Source organism: Tachysurus fulvidraco, chromosome 2 (assembly GCF_022655615.1).
Source record: "Tachysurus fulvidraco isolate hzauxx_2018 chromosome 2, HZAU_PFXX_2.0, whole genome shotgun sequence".
NCBI lineage: Eukaryota > Metazoa > Chordata > Actinopteri > Siluriformes > Bagridae > Tachysurus > Tachysurus fulvidraco.
The window spans coordinates 34,119,740-34,140,023 of NC_062519.1; the positions used below are offsets into that span (position 1 = coordinate 34,119,740).

Consider the following 20,284-nt stretch of genomic DNA (forward strand, 5'->3'; position numbering starts at 1 on the left):
GTCCAGGCCACACCAAGCAGGCTGAGTTAGTACACAGTGAGTGTTTGCTGGTTTGGGTGTGTGTCCCTGTGTGAAAGGTGTGGAATCAGATTCAGATCAAAATATGTTTTACTTTTTGAGTTATTTGAATAAGGAGATAACACAACATGACAAACATATATCTATCTGTGATCTTATGTACACACATAACCAATATCTACATACTGTAAATGGATACATGCAAACATCGATCAAAGAACTTATCAAATAACAAATAACAATAACCTGACAGACAGGTGAGTAAGAGAAATGCATTTGTTTAACTATGGTTATGTAAAGAGTTACATAACACACACAAGGACGTAGATATAGACACTACGTGAAGCAGATGCAGCCTGCCATTCTGTTACTGCTAATAAAGTTATAGTTCAGCTTCCTGTTTAGCTACACTGGCCTAATACAACACATTTTGGCAGACAGAAATGGGCATTAAAAATGCCCATTCCTACATCGTCACTGATGTTTCAGTGCACAAAATGTGTCTGCCTTTCAGCTTATTAGGATTAATCTGATTTTGGGTGCTTATACATTTTAATATCTATTGCCGTTTTAAAAGTCCATAATTATGAAATTTGTTTAAATGCATTTGCGTGTCTGTGGACCAAAAGTGGTGTCTGTGGACCAAATGATGTCACAAAAGCCTGTTGAACACACTGATACAATACAAAATTTCCACAAAATCCACATACTGAGATGCTTTAAAACAACGTCTTGTTTTGCATAAGCAGGTCTGGTATACATGTTTACATTTGACAATTTATCATGGTAGCTATACAAATTTAAGTGGATGCTGAGCAATTTTAACAGCAGGGCTTGTATTACCTTGAGTGTTTTCTTTATAAGTGAGAATTGACTGTTTGAGGCAAAACATCTTCTAAGAAAATGTGGGAGAAATCATTGTTCTTAAGAAGCTAACAATATGCTACAGTTGCGAGATTCATGCTAGCTGTTAGCTCAGTCTTGTTATTTGAAATGTGGATGTACTATTTAAGAAGACAGCTTAAATAAGGTCTCAACTAAGGTCTTGAACTCTTGGTACATGCAAGTCATTGCATCCATCAGTCTGCTTAACAACTGAGAATTGCAAAATGCACAGATTTTGTACTTTTATCAGAATAAACCACATCCGAAATATAAGACAAGCTTCAAGGCAAGATTTAAGAGATCTACACTTTAGAAGTGTGCACTGGAACATCAGTGACGATGTAGAAATGGCCAGTTTTAATATGTGGTGAATAGGTGTGAAGCTGATTACTGCTTTCATTCATTTATCAGCTGTGATAACTTTTCTCCAATAGTGGAAGGAAATGGTTACGATTCCTTCAGGAGTGGGTGGGAATAGGAGGGGAAAAACTTGCACACACTTCTACTAGTGGGTATCAGTGTGCATAGTTACAAAACTTCTCAAATCTTATCTTATGGATTTGCTGTTTGAGAATGCTGAGTACAAGAGAACCTTAATAGACCTGGTAGGAAGCAAGATACTGCCTTGTTGATCAGAACGATCAGCTGTGTAAGCTGAAACGTGCGATAGTGTCACATATTTTTGTAAAACATATTATTGGAGGCATTATTATATTATAACACATGTGCAGGTGCTCATAGTCAGTCTTCTATTTACTGGTGTGTATATTCACAGAGCTTTCCAAAAGTTTATCAATGCGGTCTTTGACCCACCCTGTGTATATACACATATACATATAACAGAGTAACTATATTTGAGTTTCTATATTTCTTATGTGCAAGTATCAGTAAGTGGAGACTGGAGGCTTAGGAGGCTGTATAGTTTATTTGTTTTTTTTTGGTTTTTTTTTTTGGAGAAGCAGAACCCAGCAGTTGAAGGCGGATTTCTTCCCAGAGGGCAGCTGATGACCAGCTCATGTCACACAAACCATGTCTCTCTCACAATCAGATCAGAGCTGCAGGGCACAGAAATGAAGACAAAGTTTAGGGCAGATAAACCAACAATCACCGGATACAGCACTGCAGCAAATTCCACACATCAAAAGTTCTTCTCTGTCATTTTTCTTTCTCTCTCCATCTTTCACACACACACACACACACACACACACACACACACACACACACACACACACACACACACACACACACACACACAACAGCTTAGATTGTACTTGTCAAAGTGTAGACAGTATTAGAATGTACATTTACATTTAAGTTTGCAGTAGTTGCTTTGCATAAATGGATGATAAATGAATGATAAGATTTTGCCCTACAGTTATGCACACTAACTACTGATGATACAACTCACACTCCTTGATCACGTGTTGTTTAAATATAAAGAAAATCCCCATCAGATGGTTGAGCTTGTGGCCAGGCTCATTTACGACTGCAGAAAAGCATGAAGATTGAAAGAAAATCCCTTTGTTAGGCTTGCTAATGCACAGACTGATTTCCCCTGAGTCAATTACCTGCAGAGGACACACACATACTGCAGTAAGACCATTTTTATTCAGCAAATCAAAAGTGCAGAAGCAAAAGAGTAGTATATGCTGATTTGTAGCCCATTTGTTTCAGCAGTGTGTCAAGACAAGGTTTCTGACACACCCATCAGTAGTGACACTAATTTGCATACAGAATAGTGACATGGTAGTAACAACATTAATAACAAGATGGTTTATGGGTACTTCAATGTTTTTTGTTTGATCCTCACAAAAATCGATGGCCATGAGCCAGTAATTGGGAGTTTCCCAATGGGACAGGCTGACTGACCTGCATTCTGGATTCTTAGTGTGTTTATTATTGGGCTTTATTATAACTTGACAGGACTAATTTTGAGAACTATAGCATTATACAATGCAGTATATCCTGATTTTCAACAAGCATGATCAAAGATAATACACTTTTAAAAGAAAAGTAATTCTGCCACATTTTCCTCTGGGTACTCTGTTGTACTCACACTTCACAAAAAGTGTTGAATTGTTTTTGGTGGACTTTGAATTGCCCCTAGGTTTGAAAATGTATGCATGCGTTGCGTCCTGTCGAGAATGTATTCCCACCTTGTACACACTGTTTCTGGGACACTCTTCGGATCTACCACATTCCTAACCAGGATAAAGCAGCTACTGAAGATGAAGGGCTGACTCTTCATGCTTACAAAGTAATTACTTTTGAGTGAAGTTTTTCTACCAAAATGTTTAGTGACTGAGAGTTATTTCTCTGGTTAAATAAATTAGCCTCATTCAGTTTTTATACTGAATTTGAATTGAATTAAATCAAACTCACTTTAACCCGTATCGGTTTATTAGTCCTCCTCAGGATCTCTTGGTTGCATAATTATTTAAAAAATTTATTCTGTTTCTAAACTTCTGTAAAGCTGCTTTGAGACATTATCAAATATATAAAGTGCTATACAAATAAGCTGAATTGAATGAATCTAAAAAATGAACTATATGTGGTACCTGATGCTGTGCGACTAAAATACTGACAAAATGATGTTGAAGAACTAAAAGTGGTAACAGCCATAATCTCTCCTCCCTGGAAACATATACTGTAGATAGTTTGGCCCAAAGTCTGCAAATGGAATTTTACATTGCAAGTCATTTAGAAGAGGGCTTCTGAGTGCTGTAACAGAAGAGTGTTCATCCTCATCACGAATGATTGTAGATTGAAATCCGGATGATGCCATAGAGTCCAAGAGAGCAAAATTGTCCATGCTGTCTTGATGGAAGGGATGTCATTAGTCTCCTCTCGTCAATTGAAGCGACACTGGCCAATCATGAGCTTCATGAATGTGGAAGGGGGCAGTTAGGGCTTACTTCCAAATGTGTTCAGATGTCATGTGATTTAGCATTAGCAAATGATTGAAAGGATTCTGTCGCAGGGTACATGTGTCACACTCGGGGACAAAATATGCATGCCTCTAGTGCAAAGCTAAAAAAACAAACTTCAGGCATGCCTCGGCTGATTGACTGCAAGCATTTAAACCATTTCTTTAAATTAGCTAGCTAAATTCGAGATGCAATTCACCTAGTAATGTCACGTTCATATTGTTGTATATCTCTATTCACACAGACAACTCTGTGTGAATTCGGCAGGCCCGGAATTCACTCTGCCTGAGCAATACGTCACCCCAAGAGGAGCAGAAGTGGTGAGATAACGGCCTGCCTCATGGGATTTGGCTTTGCAATGCTATCACTCTTTAAGCTGAATATCTCTGACATGGCTGACTATCTTTTCAGCGAAGCCATTGACCTGCAGTGCGCTCCACTATCCAGCCTGATAGGCCATTTCCACATCCTTCCTTTAAAGCTCACCCTGCTCTATCAACATCTGTGAGTACACAAACAGACGATCTTAAGTGCATCCTGTGGATTCAAATACATTTCAAATCCCATTCAATTTCTCAATAAAGCAATACAAGGTTATCAGTAAAATTACCAATAATTTTATGTAGCAAATCAAAGCAAAGTATTGTCATAAGACTCTTAAAGCTCATTTTGTCTTGCTGGTTGTATAAAAATTTGACAAAAGGGACTATATTCTTTATTTTCTGTTCTGCAATAATACTTGTGGATTTTAAACAAGTAATTTCTCTAAATTATTGCTTTGTTCATGATCTAAAATCGACTAAGCAGGTCACCCAAAGTACAGACTAAAAGTAATGTATGAATTATTAAGAACTCATTTGAAAGAAATGACAGGCTTCATTCCATTAGCATGGATGCTAATTATCTTTTGACCAACACTTCTATATTACCAAATTGAATTTAACAACAAAAAAAAATCCTTGCAAAAGACGAAACTGTCCCTGAACACAGGTTAACACATTTTTGGTATGCATGCTGAAAAAACTACTGCTTAATGTGTAAGAATTACAAGAACTACAGTAAATGACACCACAGTCATGAATTTACCCTAAATGGTCACCCTTGTGTTGTTACCTCACAGTTTTCTATTACCTTGGAATTATTTAGAAGTCTTCACACACTTAAAAGGCCCTGTCTGTACTCATTTCAATGTTCTTTCATATTTAATCTGAAATATTTCTTCAAGAAAATGACTTTAAACAGCAGAAAATGGATTATACAAGTCTCTCCAATTTAAGATGATCTTCTGGTTCTGCAATGCTTTCCTTTTACATCGGAAGAGTATATTTTAAGCAAACAATTCTGTTTTATAGGCCTTTAACCAGCAATTATAAAGAACTTTTCTTAACCCAGAGGACCTTTAAAAGCATATGAAGCCACAACGCTTCCACTAGGACGTCAGCTCATGGGAAGGAACATTTTTTTTTTATCCTTTCCTTATCCTGCGCTTCTGTGTTCAGTTCCTTCTCTGATCTCAATCACTGCAGCTGACATGACAGAATAAACAGCCACCATGTTGGAGACATTCCAGATACACGACTTCATTAATATATAACTACAGAGCGAGACTAAAACGTGTCATTAGGAAAATCTATAAAGAGCGAAGGGCTCGGCAGATTAACCCACTTCCCACAACACAGGGAATCCAGCAAAGGGGTGTGGAAGAAAAACAGGAGCTTCTGGAATGTTCCATATGTCAAAAATGAAAGCAGCCATGCAGAAAGTTGCTGATGCATCAGAACAGTGCAAAACATGCAATCTTAACTGCTTCCAGATGACTTCATGCCAAGAACGGCAGCTCAGAAAATGTCCATTTCAAACACACACACGGCATAAAAAATCTTTTGCTTTAGCCTCCTGTTTATTGCTCAAGACTCTGAGGTCTGCAGCAGGGTCATAAAGTCTGAGCGGCCTACCAGAAAATTTTATTAGAACTCGAAAGCTAGCACTAAAACTAGCATGACGTTTTATTATTCCAGGATGCAAGAATGAGGATAATACACTTCTAGCCGCAAAAATCCCCTATAACAATGCCAATCATTCGTTTTAGATGCCACTCCGTCTGTTTTGTTTTCAGCATTACTTTCAGCCAATATGAACACACTCCTCCTTTTGCCAAACTAGCCTTTATTTTGATCTATAGACTAGCATGAAATATAGGCTTCCTGTAATATTAGCTGAGACAGCCACCTACTGTAAGCACTCTGCTGGACTAATATTAGCTCCAAATAGCAGTAGCTGTCTGACAATAAATAGCTATTAATATTAGCTAGAAAACTGTCTAGCATTAGGCTGACAACTGCTTTCTATAATTAAGGTTCTGGAGTCCAGTTTAAACTTTAGATTTGCCTGTTGATTTTGAGATGGTAGTCTACACTGTTATGTGTGTAGTGGTCTTTTGTACCTTATGGTATCTGAGAAAGCTGAATCTATAAAGCCTGTGCCCACAAGCAATGATTCTGGGTTCAGAATGAAGATAGAGGAAGATGTCCTCCTGAGGCCACTGAGGAACCAGAGCCCTCGGACACTGCTGTTGTGAGAACAGCTATTTTTATAGCTATTTTTATATACAGCTGATCTGAGCCAAGAACAGAACATAGAGGAGTGCTGACAGAGCTTTGGGATTGAACTTGCACTGCTAACACAGCGCGTCCTATCACCTTCAACTTTCAGCATCTACAAAGGTCGGATTTTATAACTGCTACTTAATCTCTAGATGAGAAGCTGGACATCTTCCAATACAAATCCTCTAAAAAGCAGTTAATCCGTATCCTTTACATTGTCCTTGATATTCTGTTGACTTTGTTGAAGAAGGATGCAGAAGATTTGCGATTTCCTTCAGTTATTCAGTCAGCTACTCCTTAAACCTAAACTTTACATTAATTAAAATCACGCTGTCAAGAACTAGTTGTTATCACATTTTAAAAAATTAAAACGGCTGTAAATTGAATGTAGCCACTTTAATGAAATGAATCAGTTTCTTTTGAGAGATGCACAACAGCTCACAATTTTATCCTTTAACTGCATTACTGATCATTAGGAAAGCTTTATAATTATTATTATCATTAAGCTTTATAAGTATTTGCATCAGATTAACTAAGTGTAAGTATTAAACGATTGTTTTAGATTTACCACAATTACATTATAGCATGTTATGTAACTAAATGTTCATTCATTCATTCATTCATTCATTTTCTAACACTTATCCGAACTCTCAGGTCATGGGGAGCCTGTGCCTATCTCAGGCATCAAGGCAGGATACACCCTGGACGGAGTGCCAACCCATCGCAGGGCACACACACACACTCTCATAATCACACACTACGGACAATTTTCCAGAGATGCCAATCAACGTACCATGCATGTCTTTGGAACGGGGAGGAAACCGGAGTACCCGGAGGAAACCCCCGAGGCACGGGGAGAACATGCAAAGTCCTCACACACAAGGCGGAGGCAGGAATCGAACCCCCAACCCTGGGGGTGTGAGGCGAACGTGCTAACCACTAAGCCACCGTGTCCCCCTTAACTAAATGTTGCTAACTCTAAATAGAGAATGTCAATATTAGAACTTATTATGCATCTTCTGCATTTTGCATGTTTGACTGATTAATACATCAATTAAACATTAATTAATACTAGTGCTAGATATTTTCTTAATATGACTTATGGTGTTTCTATGTTGAAATTTAACGCTAACTAATGAGTTAATAATACCAGTTTACAGAACCATAATTTTAAAGCACATCAGAACCAATAGGTTTCCTCTGAAATTCTGTAATTCCCATTAGAGCAGTGAAGCCCCTATAATCATATATCATAATCATATATGTGCAAATATTTTCACCCAGGTTCTAGCAAGTGCCGAAATGTGACACCTAACACGTAAGCAAGACAAGAAATACATCTCAGCGGTAAAGATTCCAAACATCTCTGTTAGCCAGGTGGAAAATACTTGAGATACCTTCTCAATCAGCCATGAAGAACAGAGACAGGATTTTGACAGTCTTTGGAAAGTTCAGATATGAGATAAGCAAGTTGAAAAACTGCAGAATGTGTGCAGGCTAATAAATGAACTCATAAGACCTTGAAAAAAAGCTCAGAGGCAAAACATTGTGCCTACACAGATTGACTTACACCCGAGACCACTCCAGGCATTGCTTACATCGTTTTGGTTTACACTCTTTTTGTGTTTCAGCATGTTATGGAACAAAAGGGTGTACTGGAAAGGGAGAAAAGGAGCAGGTTGTTTTAAATGCTATACAAGCTGCCTCGAATCCTTCATAAAGTACAGAGCAGCAGGCCAGCCAGCAAAAATAATATATTTTTTTATCCCAAACGCAACAGATGGCGCTTGTGCAGATAAGTATATGAGCCAGGGCTAGTGGATTAAAGAGAAGCTTTGTCAGGCCAGCAAGCACAACACCAAATTTTAAAATGATATAAGTTTCAAGCTCTGTCACAAAGGAAAAACGGCAGCACAATCCCTCGTTCTCTTTGAAAGTAGCAGTGTGTTTATCACAAAGCACTTTTCCTAAAAGGGCCAAGGCTGCGAGCTTTATTATCAGTTTAATTAACTTAAAGGTGGGCTATGACAAAAAGAAAACCAGTTAAAAAGAACATGCCAAAGGCTGAGCTTTTTTATTGAAGTTTATAGTTTTTCAAGTATTTCAAACGGTTTTTCAATCACAGTTTGACAGGGTTCAATGGACAGTGAGAACAGCCTGTGGCATGTATATACGGCGGAGTAGAAGACCACCTTTATGCTCACGAACACCTGGACCCATACACATCTCAAAGCGACATGAGCTGCCCTTTACGACTTAATATATTAACACACAAAAAAGTGACACATTTTATTTCAGGCATCTTAATAAATATAATTCTCCAAATCCCAACCCTCTACCTAAACAAAGAAATTAATACATAACTATTAACATAGCTATAACTCTGTCTTGTGATATAGTTCTACTTTCATATAGATGATAGATCTGATATATTTACATATCTACATGCAAAGTTAAGGGTTTAAACTTAATGAATCAAGTCAAAGCACTGGTTTCAGTATTTATGATACAGATGTACAAATTCTAAACCTCACACCGCAGTAAAAGGTGGCCCTGTAATTGATACAATGAATATTCAATGAATATCCTGATCGCATGAAATTCACAATAATACTGAAACCGTTTCTTTGTCTCATTGTAGTTTATATGCAACATATGGTACAGTATAAGCCTTTAAAAACTCTGCCAAAAAAAAGAATGTATATAGAGTTATGTGCATGACTTCTTCTTTAATCTCCCTCCCACTCAGTTCTGGGGAATTCTGGGGACCAATCAACCAGAAAATCTGACCAATCCCACGCACACCCACAGATAATGTTGAACAATCCTGTCCTTTTCCACAGAAAGCTTGCCCAATTCCACTCGCCCAATTCCATTTCGCTCCTGCAGAAATCCAATTCCATCACATCCCACAGAAGCCAATTTGGCCAATTCTGCCTATTCCTGCAGATTTTCCTGACCAATCCCATCAACTCTTGCAAACACCTGACCAATCCTTCCTGCTTCCACAGACACTTGAATCAATCCCAGATGATCCTGTAGAATGTGTGAGCAATCCCCGCCATTGCCACAGATCCACTTGGTCAATCCCATCTACTCCTGCAGGCTCTCTTCACCAATCCTGTCCTTTCTCACATAACATTTGACGATTCCGATGCTCTTTTAAATACACACTTTTCCAACACTATCCTCTCCCTCATACACCTTCACCAATCCCAAATAATCCTAAAGAATGTTTGAGCAACCTCAAAAATTCCCACAGACAATCCCGACCAATCCCACCGGATCCCTGAGAACGTTTGACCAGTCCCATGTAAAGTTTGAACAAATCCTGTCCATCAGCTAGTTTTGCATGTACTTGCTCACAATATGTTCTAATGGGCAAGTCGTGGCCTAATGGTTAGAGATTCTGACTCGTAATCCTAAGGTTGTGTGTTCGAGTCTCGGGCCGGCCACGACAGCATACAGTAAATGGCTGGCCACTGCTCCGGGTGTGTGTTCACGGTGTGTGTGTGTTCACTGCTATGTGTGTGCACTTTGGATAGGTAGAATGCAGAGAACAAATTCTCAGTATGGGTCACCGTACTTAGCAGTATGTCACGTCACTTTCACTTAATGTTCTTTGTTGGACCTATTTCCAAAAATAGAAATAAATGAATAATTTCTATTACAGAATCAATGTCCCAATTTACACCAAACGTGTTCGACATGGTGTACACACTCCCCCATTAATAAACAGTGCTTTTCTCTGCTGATCAGATCCTGTGGGATCCCAGTTCTGATCTCTGCATCTCTACATAATAGCGGCATTATACTGTATGCACAGATGAAAGGTGTAACCGAGTCTGATTGTGGTAATTTTATTCACTGTATGTGATAAATTAACATTATGAATTCTTTTGTATCGCTATCTTTAAAATCTAAGTCAAATGTTTTCACATCTTGCTGCTTTTATTTATTTATTGGCATTGACTCTACGAGTCATCAGAGTCACATCCCTGTACACGATTCACAGTGAGATCAAATAAATAAAATTGCTTAACTCCTGTAACATTTTCAAAGCCAGCTTTGAAAAAAAAGAATTAGTGAAAGAAAATTATTGTTGGCTATTTCTTCTGCTTGAAAAGATCTATGTGCTTTTTGCAACGTGGGCAGAAATTAGATAAGGAGAAGGTGAAAGGAAGAAAAAAGTCAGATGCGTTTGCACAAAAAAAAAAACCACTTTCCCACATAGTGTACATTCTGCACTGTCCTGACAAAACCCACAGATTCACCTCATAGAGGTACATTTAACAGAATCACTCACCCTTCACACACACACACACACACACACACACACACACACACACACACACACACAAAACACACACACACACAAATGCACAAGAGCCTGAAGGCAAACATCATATGCAAAGGCTTACACTAAAGCCCACCTGATCACACACATGCTGTATATGTAGGCATTCTTCTTGTTCATGACATTCTGTCTTTCTCACTTGTGAATACACACACAAGCACACACAGTGTTATATTCTTTGCAGAACACCGTCAGACTCAGATACTTTTATTTCTGCCACCCCCAAGAACTGATTTGTAACCTCTTTCCTCTTTGCTGAATAGAGGATTGGTGCATCTGTGAGAGGAAGAAAGGTTTTCTTAACTACCTTCCCAGCTTTAATCTGGCACCGTGAGGAAACGTGCAGATGGAAACCAGTGAGAGCTGTGAGAAAACTGTCAGCAAACGGTCCTCATTATGAAAAAGTCCCTTCAGCAGTAAAAGTTCAGCCTCAAAGTAGACGATGAAAGAATGAGAAATTAGAGTGATGAAATGTAAAAGGCAAGGATGAAACCTCACTGTTCCGAAATCATAAGACGATTTCAGAACAAAAATATGCACAAATGAGTCGTCTGAATTTACACCACAACTGAAATTTAAGACCAGGGAATGTGCAATGCTGAAACTGAGACGTGCGTGTAATTGATGCAAATCCCATTAAAATGGTGTAAGAGGGCTTGATAATACATTTTGACAGAAGTCACAAATCAAAGGAAAATCATAAACTGCACTGTTCTGCTCATTTTGACTGAACTGTTTAGCTTCCCTTCGTCGAGTCTAGTAGTTTTCGTTATTTTGAGAAATTCCGTTCTAACTTTTGTACCATAACCAAAGACGCTGCATTAACTATCGATGATAATTACAGAAATAAAGAATATTGGATGGTACACTCCGATTTTATTTGTGCTGAATTAGGTCAGAGACTCGGCTCAGCTAGCTAGAGCTCTATGATAAGAGGAGCACAATGGATTTGGCCAACATTTTAATCCGTTTGAGCGGAGTGTACAGGTGAGGAGGTGAATTTCATTGATCAACTTTTCAGTAAAAGAAGTTTAAACCAACTATGACAAACCAAATATTAATTAAACCACCAAATGATCACATAGTTTAAGACTGATAGTACACTTAATCTATGACCTAGTGAACCAAGATCAGGATCAGAAGTCACTTTGGATAAGGCAGTCTGCCAAACACGGTAAACACAATAAAATAAATATATTAAGATTTCTACTACTCTGTTCATTCACTATGAATTTCAGAGCTCTAATGCTTTAATCTTTAATGATATAGAATCAGAGAAAGAACAAATAAGCCAGAGGATCCCAGCTTTGATGCTTCTCGTGCAGTCATAAGTGTTCAGCTTATACGGGCATGTAAATGTCATGGTTATTAGGAAAAAATAGATCAAGTCAAATATCCTGGCCAGGACCATAAGGAAAAAAGCTTTATGTACAGTAGATCTGTAATTCCAGTTTTCGGCTCATGTAAACAGTACATAAAACAATGCCTCAGCTACCTTATATAGCCCAATTAACACAATTTTACTCATAGTCGCTTATGATCTGAAAGAAAAACATTATTTTATTTTCCTAATTCCACAGTTGTGTCAGGGCTGACAGGAAAGTCACTGTCTCGAGATACTGCTGCATGCACTACAAGCCTGCCCCACAAGACAGTCCGCAGGCATCCGATGCAAGTCAGTGAAATTGCCTTTGGACATTTTGGAGCGCGACTGATCACCCGCTGTACTGCACCAATGGGGCTCCTATTTAGTGCAACATGATAAAAGCATCAATACAGTACAGTCTCTTTTGATTTAGATCTAAAATTCTGCGTTGATGCATGTCATGAAATACCATGACTTTAGAAAGAATGGAAGTTCCCACGTCATGTCATGGGATTTGTCTTCGGTTCTCTATGTGTTTTTGTTTTATACCACAAGCCTTTCTTTCTGTTTTGCTCCAGTCTCCACCCTGTCATGTTATTGTTGGTCTGTTCACAAATGTATTCACCTGCCTTGTATTAGTTCTTCTTTAGTCTGCTTTATGTTTACTTGTTTAATGCCTTTCTTGCCTACCTGTGCCCCACCCCACCCCACCCCGGCTTTGACTCGAATGATTCTTGTATTTATCCCTAATTAAACCTATATACAGTTTTACACACTTGCATCTTGTCTCTACTCACTCCACATCAAAATATCTGAATCATTAGCAAGAGAGACAAGAGACACCGAGAGAGGAAAAATAGACCTCAATGGAATCCTACCCTGGATGTCACTGTCACATTCTTAAAGAGTTTGGCTTATGTGGGGACGTGAATGTCACGGTCATTAGGGAAAGAATGAATAACAGAAACAGAACCTGGCTAGGATGGTAAGAATATTTTTTTTTAGAAATGTACTTATTATATGACTAATAAAAGAAAAGATATTTTTCACATCACATTACACTCAACACATAGTTAGTGTATGATGTCATACCCTCAAAGTCCATACATATATGGTTTATTGAACTTTAGTAAGAATAGCCTAAAGTTGTTGGCCTGAGAAATGAGAAGATTTTTTTTAATAACTGGGTCAATGCACAGATTTAAATTATCCTCAAAAGCAAACTAGAAAACAGTGACTTCATATGAATGAGTTTTTTTTTAACTTGTGACAATGACTCATAGCTCACGGGTCATTCTTCAAGAGTCTTCCATAGAAGATCAACTAATGAATGCATTTGAAAAGAATTCATGACACACATGCAAGAACTCGGATGCTTGTATGACAGAAGCATTAGGAAAAACACCAAAACAATAAAAAAAAAATTTTTTTAGATAGATAGATAGATAGATAGATAGATAGATAGATAGATAGATAGATAGATAGATAGATAGATAGATAGATAGATAGATAGATAGATGGCAGAGAAACGAGTCAACAATCTTCACCTTTTCACAAATGATTAATCGCATATTAATTAGTGCATTAGATTATTGTGTTTGTCTGCCCAATATAAAATGATTTGATTATAACATGACTATATTTTTATTGCAGTATAGTGTGCAGTAGAGTGTGATTCAGGTTTGCTTTAAACAGTTTTAAAGAGAGGAAAGCAATGCCATGTCTCCTTCATTCAAACTGACAGAGTCCACGCATCCTTCACTAGGACTGTCAGAAATGTAGCCTCACCTCCTACACAGACCAGGCACAGAGTTGCATGGAGGGTGTCTAAAAAGTTAAATCAGTGCTGCTGAATCATAAATATCATGACTGGTCCACTGTTTTGAATATCACATCAATCACAATTGACTTGTTTTAATTGGAGATGATAATTCCATCCCTCTCTATCTCTCCCTGTCTCTCAGCATGACTTTGATATTATAAATATTTCTCCAACATCCACACAATTATCATGGTTAGTGATGCTTTAGACATAGTTGAGCCTTACAAACAATGACAGAGGTGTATGAGAGCAGGGTAAAATCACACTAAACAGGGGCTGAAGGTTGCTTTCCCCCTGAGGTGCAGATCTGTACCAACGTATGAGGTTATGCTAATGATCTGCCCTAAATTCAGCAGGATAAAGGACCAGTAAGTAAGAATCCTCACTCGCTGAGGAAATCACTGTCTGATGGAACAATTTTTAAACTCCTGTCTCCCCTGGCTTCTGTCTCATATTTAAGAATGCAAAGAATATAGGCTTTGAAAGTAAGTGACAGGATCTGCGCATACATATACACACTTTGTATGCTGGTAAAAGAATCAAGGCCAGAGCAATCAGCCTGCTATGACTGTCTGCAATCAAATTAACGGTGATGTACATTCAGTAGCAGGGGCAAGCAATCACAGGAAAAATTCACCAATAAGAATTTAGCACATGAAGCACTGATTGAGTCGTTTCTGAATACTCAGGGATCACCGCCAAATCTTGTCGTGCATAACGAAAGACCTGGGAACAAACAAGCACAGTGCACCTACAACAGGATGTTTTTGTGCCTTGATGCCTTTTCTTTGTTCAATCTCTGGGTCCAAACACGGCTTGACACGCTAACAAAAAACTCGAGTAAGCGCCTGATGAATCGCTCCTGACACACAACACTGATAACGAGCAAACTCCACCATTACAACAAGCTCACCTCATCTCCACACGAGACAGACGTTAATGCAAGCACCTCTCTCCAAATTGTCTCCCATTTACAAGTCTGATACAGGGCATTAAATGGTTGGTTAACTTGCTGTCCTGGTGCATGTGGAAGATGGAAATTTGGAGCTTAGCCATTAATCTACCACTGACACTTGACAGGCTTGCTCCTCATGAAGTTAGAATACAGCAGATATCCGTGATCTATTATCCATTTTACAGTGAAGCAAGTTGAAGAGACTGTAATAAGATAAGTAGTCAAAGCATCGACAAGGACATGTTTCAGGGTCAGGTGTGATGGATGATTGACTGAATGCACCAGTGAAGAGGGAAAGCGGTGGTATGAAGGGTATAAAGAAGGAAGTGATACATTGTGTTGCATAAGTATTCAACTCCTTGACCTCGTCCATGTTTTGTATTATTACAACCTGGAATGGAAATGGACTTAATTGGGAATGTCATGAATTTATACATAATAACCCATAATATGGCACACGGGTGAAGTCTATTCAAATTCTCTGACTAGTACACGTCATATCCATGTCACTGACTTTTGATGGATGTTCTCCTACAGTCAGATAATGCTTGGTGAGGAAAAGATACCAGAACCAGAACTTTATTTGATAGCTTCTTGGTCTTTATGATCCTCTTTGTTTAGGTATGTTTCAGGAATAAGTGCAAGCAAATCAATACAATGTCAATATCAATAAAAATACTCTGTGACTTTTGATTAAGGCAACTGGTTACACTGGCACTAATGCAGAGATTTCACAGTAAGGGGAGTGAATATTTATGCAACCACAATTTTTATGCTTTTGAAAACGATACAGACTTACTTGAGTATTATGGGTGATTTTTTTTTTATTTATCTTCATTTCATTTGTAGTTTCATTAGCCTCGTTGCTAATAATGCTGCTAATAAATCTTAGCTGATGGCTTACATTTGGAGTAAGAAAAAAACTGATTAATTTTCAGGTTCTACATTTAAAATGTGGAAAATGTGTGAATACTTTTGTAAGGCATGGAATTTCATTTCTCAAAGCAGAATCCTGTTTATGATAAAGGAGTCCTACCAATGCTATAAGTTTTAGGCATTTATACCATGCTATATAATTATTACAAGTCTACACAGGATGATGGCATGCACTTTGCTTTGTCCTGCCATCTCACACTGAGCTTAAAGGAGCTCAAATGGAGCAACAGCAGCCATCAACAGTGATACATATTCCCAAAAGTGAGGTGCTTAAGCATCTCCAACCTGGCATGCAGGTATGCCATTTAACAACAGTGTATTGCTGAGCGAGGCAGAGAAAAAAGACAACTTTTGGCTGAAGTCTGCACTGATTGCAGCATGCTCTATCTTGCCAGAAGCGTCATTCCGTCCCCCCCACATGTTCCTTCTCAGGGCGTCTTAAGCTGACTAGCGTCGAATAGCATTCAGTACATTCTGTGCCTCTTGACTTCCCTCTCTCCCATTTTATGTTATCACATACCAAGTCAGTCAGAGTTAATAGGAACAGGTGTTAAATGGAAGATTAGGATTGTAAAAAAAAAAATCACAAAAAAATCATCTCAATAAATCAAAATGTCACGTGGACAAAAAAAAAGGTTTAATTTGTCATTCCACTAAATGCTCTGACTTGTTGGCTGTTGCTAAGTATGTTTTATTGGGATGAGGAGGAGAATTGGTAAATCGCCTGCTGAGACATGACATTATTTATGAGTCTGTTTTAAGAATCTTGTTTCAAAAAGCATGCTTCCCTCAGCACCTCAGAACCCATCAGGAGTATCAAAGCTCTTGGGGATTAGGATGTTGGTAGGATGTTGCGTCAAACAAGCAGGTGCTCAATGTGTAGGTGATAAACCGAGCATGAGGCCCAATGCAAGAGAACAAAGTGAACTGAGAAAAGAAGAAGAGAGAATGGAATCCATGCAGCGCTCCAAAGACTGTTAATACTTCCAAAACTGGACACCGCCTTTTTCACTGCAATTAAAATCTTGAGGTATTGAAGCTGCTTACAGGGTTTCTGGCATGTATAATTGGCTTTGCAATTCATTTTCATCCAGTTAGTTTCCTTTTTTTTTAAGTCACAGAAGAAAAGGCAGCTTGGAGGATGCCCTGAATGGAGGGTCATTTCATGTGGTGCGACGATGGGCTTCCACTTTCTCCCCATTACATGCACCTTTTTCCAAGCTACTGCTTGGTCGCTGTGTCCGTTCTCCCATTACCGTTGGCTCTTTGAAAAGGTACTTTGGTGCTTAAAAGCTCTGTGAAACTGAGGACTGGCAGGAATTTGAAGATTAATCCTTTAAAACCTGCTCACTTCACTCAACCCATTTAAGTCATTCTTTGGCAAAGCTGTCAAATTCAAATGGTTGTTCAAAACACTGAGATACACTATTGGGCAAAAACACCTGTAAATTGAGGCACTCACATTTCTGCTCGACAGCAGGGTATGAATATCTTGACGAGGGTGCTTATCTTTGATAGTCTGTAATTGCTTCTCCAAGGCCTGTTCAGATTGGGCTTAAAGTACCAAGAACCTAATGACAATTGGCACATTAAGTTAATGCGTGTCCTTGACAATGAAGGTTAAAGTAATAATTTGGGTAATATAGCAAGTGGTGTCTTTCAAATAGAGACCAAATTTCTCTTGCGTCCCCAGGGTACGGTTACTCACTTTGAAATTTGACAAGTAAAGAAAAACAGGCAAAAGAACAAGAACCTTCCAAAACAAGCTTTCTTGTCCAAATAGTCTTATTTTCTACAGTGGGTGTATCCAACAAAAATGTTTTAATGTCTATTTAAATAAAAATCTTTATTTACAAAAAAACAAATAAGCCACTACCATGACTGAATGGTGACAAAGGTTAACTTTTAATGCCTAGCCATTAATGTTTAGTTCATGGCTACAAATAAGACTACGGTCTGCATGACAGTTTTCACATTAACCATTTTTCATTATGAACCGTGCTCCAAACTGCTACAAAAGCTGAACTGGTTCATGCTTAGGAAAGTGGGTTTCCAGCCACTAAAAATAATTTTTTGGGTACACAACTGGACCGTGCTCGACCAGTTGATGGCCCATGCTACATTTCTACAGCTTCGAAGGTATAGTTAGTGTGTCTATCTTTTAGCAACACTACTAACATAGAATCGAGACAATTTGCATAGTACAGGCTGTATCATATTTTCTGCTCTGGTCTATAGCCGAAGGCTGAGCCATTTGTCAGGGAGAGCCACCCCATTCATCGACTCCACACGTCGATAAGAAAGATAGAAGGGACGAGAGGAATGATCAGTCGACACGTTTCGGTCCCCAATCAGGTCTCTTTCAGGTCTCAATCAGCCCCACATTAGGTTGCCTTAATTGTCCATCATGTTCACACAAAAGCTGCTCAATAGCTAAAATGGACCATTTTCACCCAGGTACATCTGTTCATGTTCCTATTATATGAGCTTCCTGAACACACAGAGCCTTTTCTACTTTCTGTCTGTGAAAATGTGATTAAAAGAAAAAAGAAAAATCCTGTGGAGTCTCTTACAGAGCCCTGTATTGATCATGCCTGACTGTGAGATTTGAATTTTCCTTTTTCCTTAGTGACCTAATCGTTCTGTTATAAAGAGTCAGTCTGGCTAGCGGACTAAAAGAGTTCACTAAAGAATTACATTCAGCAGACGTAATGCTCTTCCTTCCCATCCACCATTTTTAATTTAGCCAAGAATGTGGCATTTTTTAAATGGAACACTTCGTTTCAGCCACAGAAAGGAGTCCCTGCGATGTCACATGTCCCTGAGGGGCAAATGGGTGGATTTATGTGCTGGAAAATCAACAGCAATTCCACATAACCTTGTTTGGTATTCAGTTGAAGAATCCTGATTTGGAATGGCAAGTGATGTGACTGAATATTTAAACACTGACATGAATGCTAAATCTAAAATGAAAGGAACGAACCAGTGTGGATTAAAAGATTCTGTGAAACTGTGTTTGAATTTGAAGAAGTATTTAAAAGAAAATTAAAAAGTTTTTTTTCCTCCCACAATCTGAATTATTTTTGTACCAGTCTTCAGCAAAAAAACATCTTCTAATTCATGATGCTAGGTATGACAAATGAGTAGGTAATACTTATTCACATAGAAAATATGACACTAAGGTTCCAACTCATATTACATTGAAGATGTAGTTTTTGCAACGAGACCTAACAACCTAAAAGGCAATTGCACATACCCTGCTGGTTAAGACATTACTATATTACTTATCAGCTTCATCGTTTTATATGCAGAGGTACAGTGCTTTTCTCGTTAGCTACACAGAAACATACAGTATGTGTTTCAGACAAAAAAAAAGTTCTCAAATGGACTTCTTTGTAGTCAGATCAAAATGTTTCACTACTCATCCAAGCAGCTTCTTCAGTCTGAGGGAAGTTGGCTGAGGAAATTTGTATCCACCAGGATGAAGGATCCTCCCCTCCCTCCATAGCCACGTTAAGGGAACATGGAGAAGATGAGAGTAGGGTGAGGCATTAGGAGCAAGCCGACTTGTTAGGATGTAACACCCCAGGGGTCGTGCTTTCGATCCCTGTTTCTACCATACGTGTGTGGAGTTTACATGTTCTCCCTATGCTTTAGGAGTTTTCACCTCCTGTCCAAAGACAAGCAGTGTAGACTGACTGGTATCTCTAAAAATGCAAATGTTTGTTTGTGTGATTGTGCCTTGTGTAGGATAAAGGATACAATAAATGGATGGATGATATCTATAATTCCATTAAAGATTTGTAATTTTTGGAGTAGTGGTAGCTCAGTAGTTAAGAGATTGAATTCTGTTCAAATCCCAACACCACCAAACTGCCAATGCTATAGCAAAACTCAACCTTCAAATGCTCAGTTGTATTAATGAGATAAAAGTAAGTCACACTAGACAAGGAAATATGCCATAAATGTAAATGTATGACTGAAAATAACTGCCAGGGAGTGTTAGATAGAACTAGTGTGTGTAAAGCGTGACAAAATGGAACAACAAATCATGAAAAGTTATATCCATAAATAACAGAAAACATTCATTTACTCCCCTCTATTAGTGGCGACACCCTGAACTCTGTCTGCTTGTGAAAATTCAATCAATACGCCACTTCAATCTGTAATACATACAGATGTGCCAGGCATTTCTTAATTGTTTAATTGCCTCTAATACAGAGTTTCATTCCCCTGTTAGTGTCGTTTATTTTTTTATTTTTTTGTAAATTATTGTTGCCATATTTCAGCGCGGTATTATTACCCAAGTTCAAGCTTTCACTACAGTCCTTATCAGGGTCACATTTCTTTCCTCTCACTAATTTCGCCCACATCTTCCTTCCAGCAGGACGTCCGCATCATTCAACGTGCTGATA

The 20,284-nt window shown here is 38.4% G+C and overlaps 1 protein-coding gene and 1 long non-coding RNA gene across 3 annotated transcripts in view; one reads left to right on the forward strand and one right to left on the reverse strand.

Annotated features, from left to right (window-relative positions):
- The window catches only part of LOC113652809 (cell migration-inducing and hyaluronan-binding protein), a 125,780-nt gene that overhangs the window by 70,407 nt on the left and 35,089 nt on the right, over nucleotides 1-20,284 (reverse strand). The gene's annotated exons all lie outside the window — the stretch shown is intronic.
- LOC125140746 lies at nucleotides 3,996-7,149 on the forward strand. The gene is made up of 3 exons (XR_007139978.1): nucleotides 3,996-4,150; nucleotides 4,242-4,334; nucleotides 7,088-7,149. It is a non-coding gene; the product is annotated as an uncharacterized LOC125140746 (long non-coding RNA).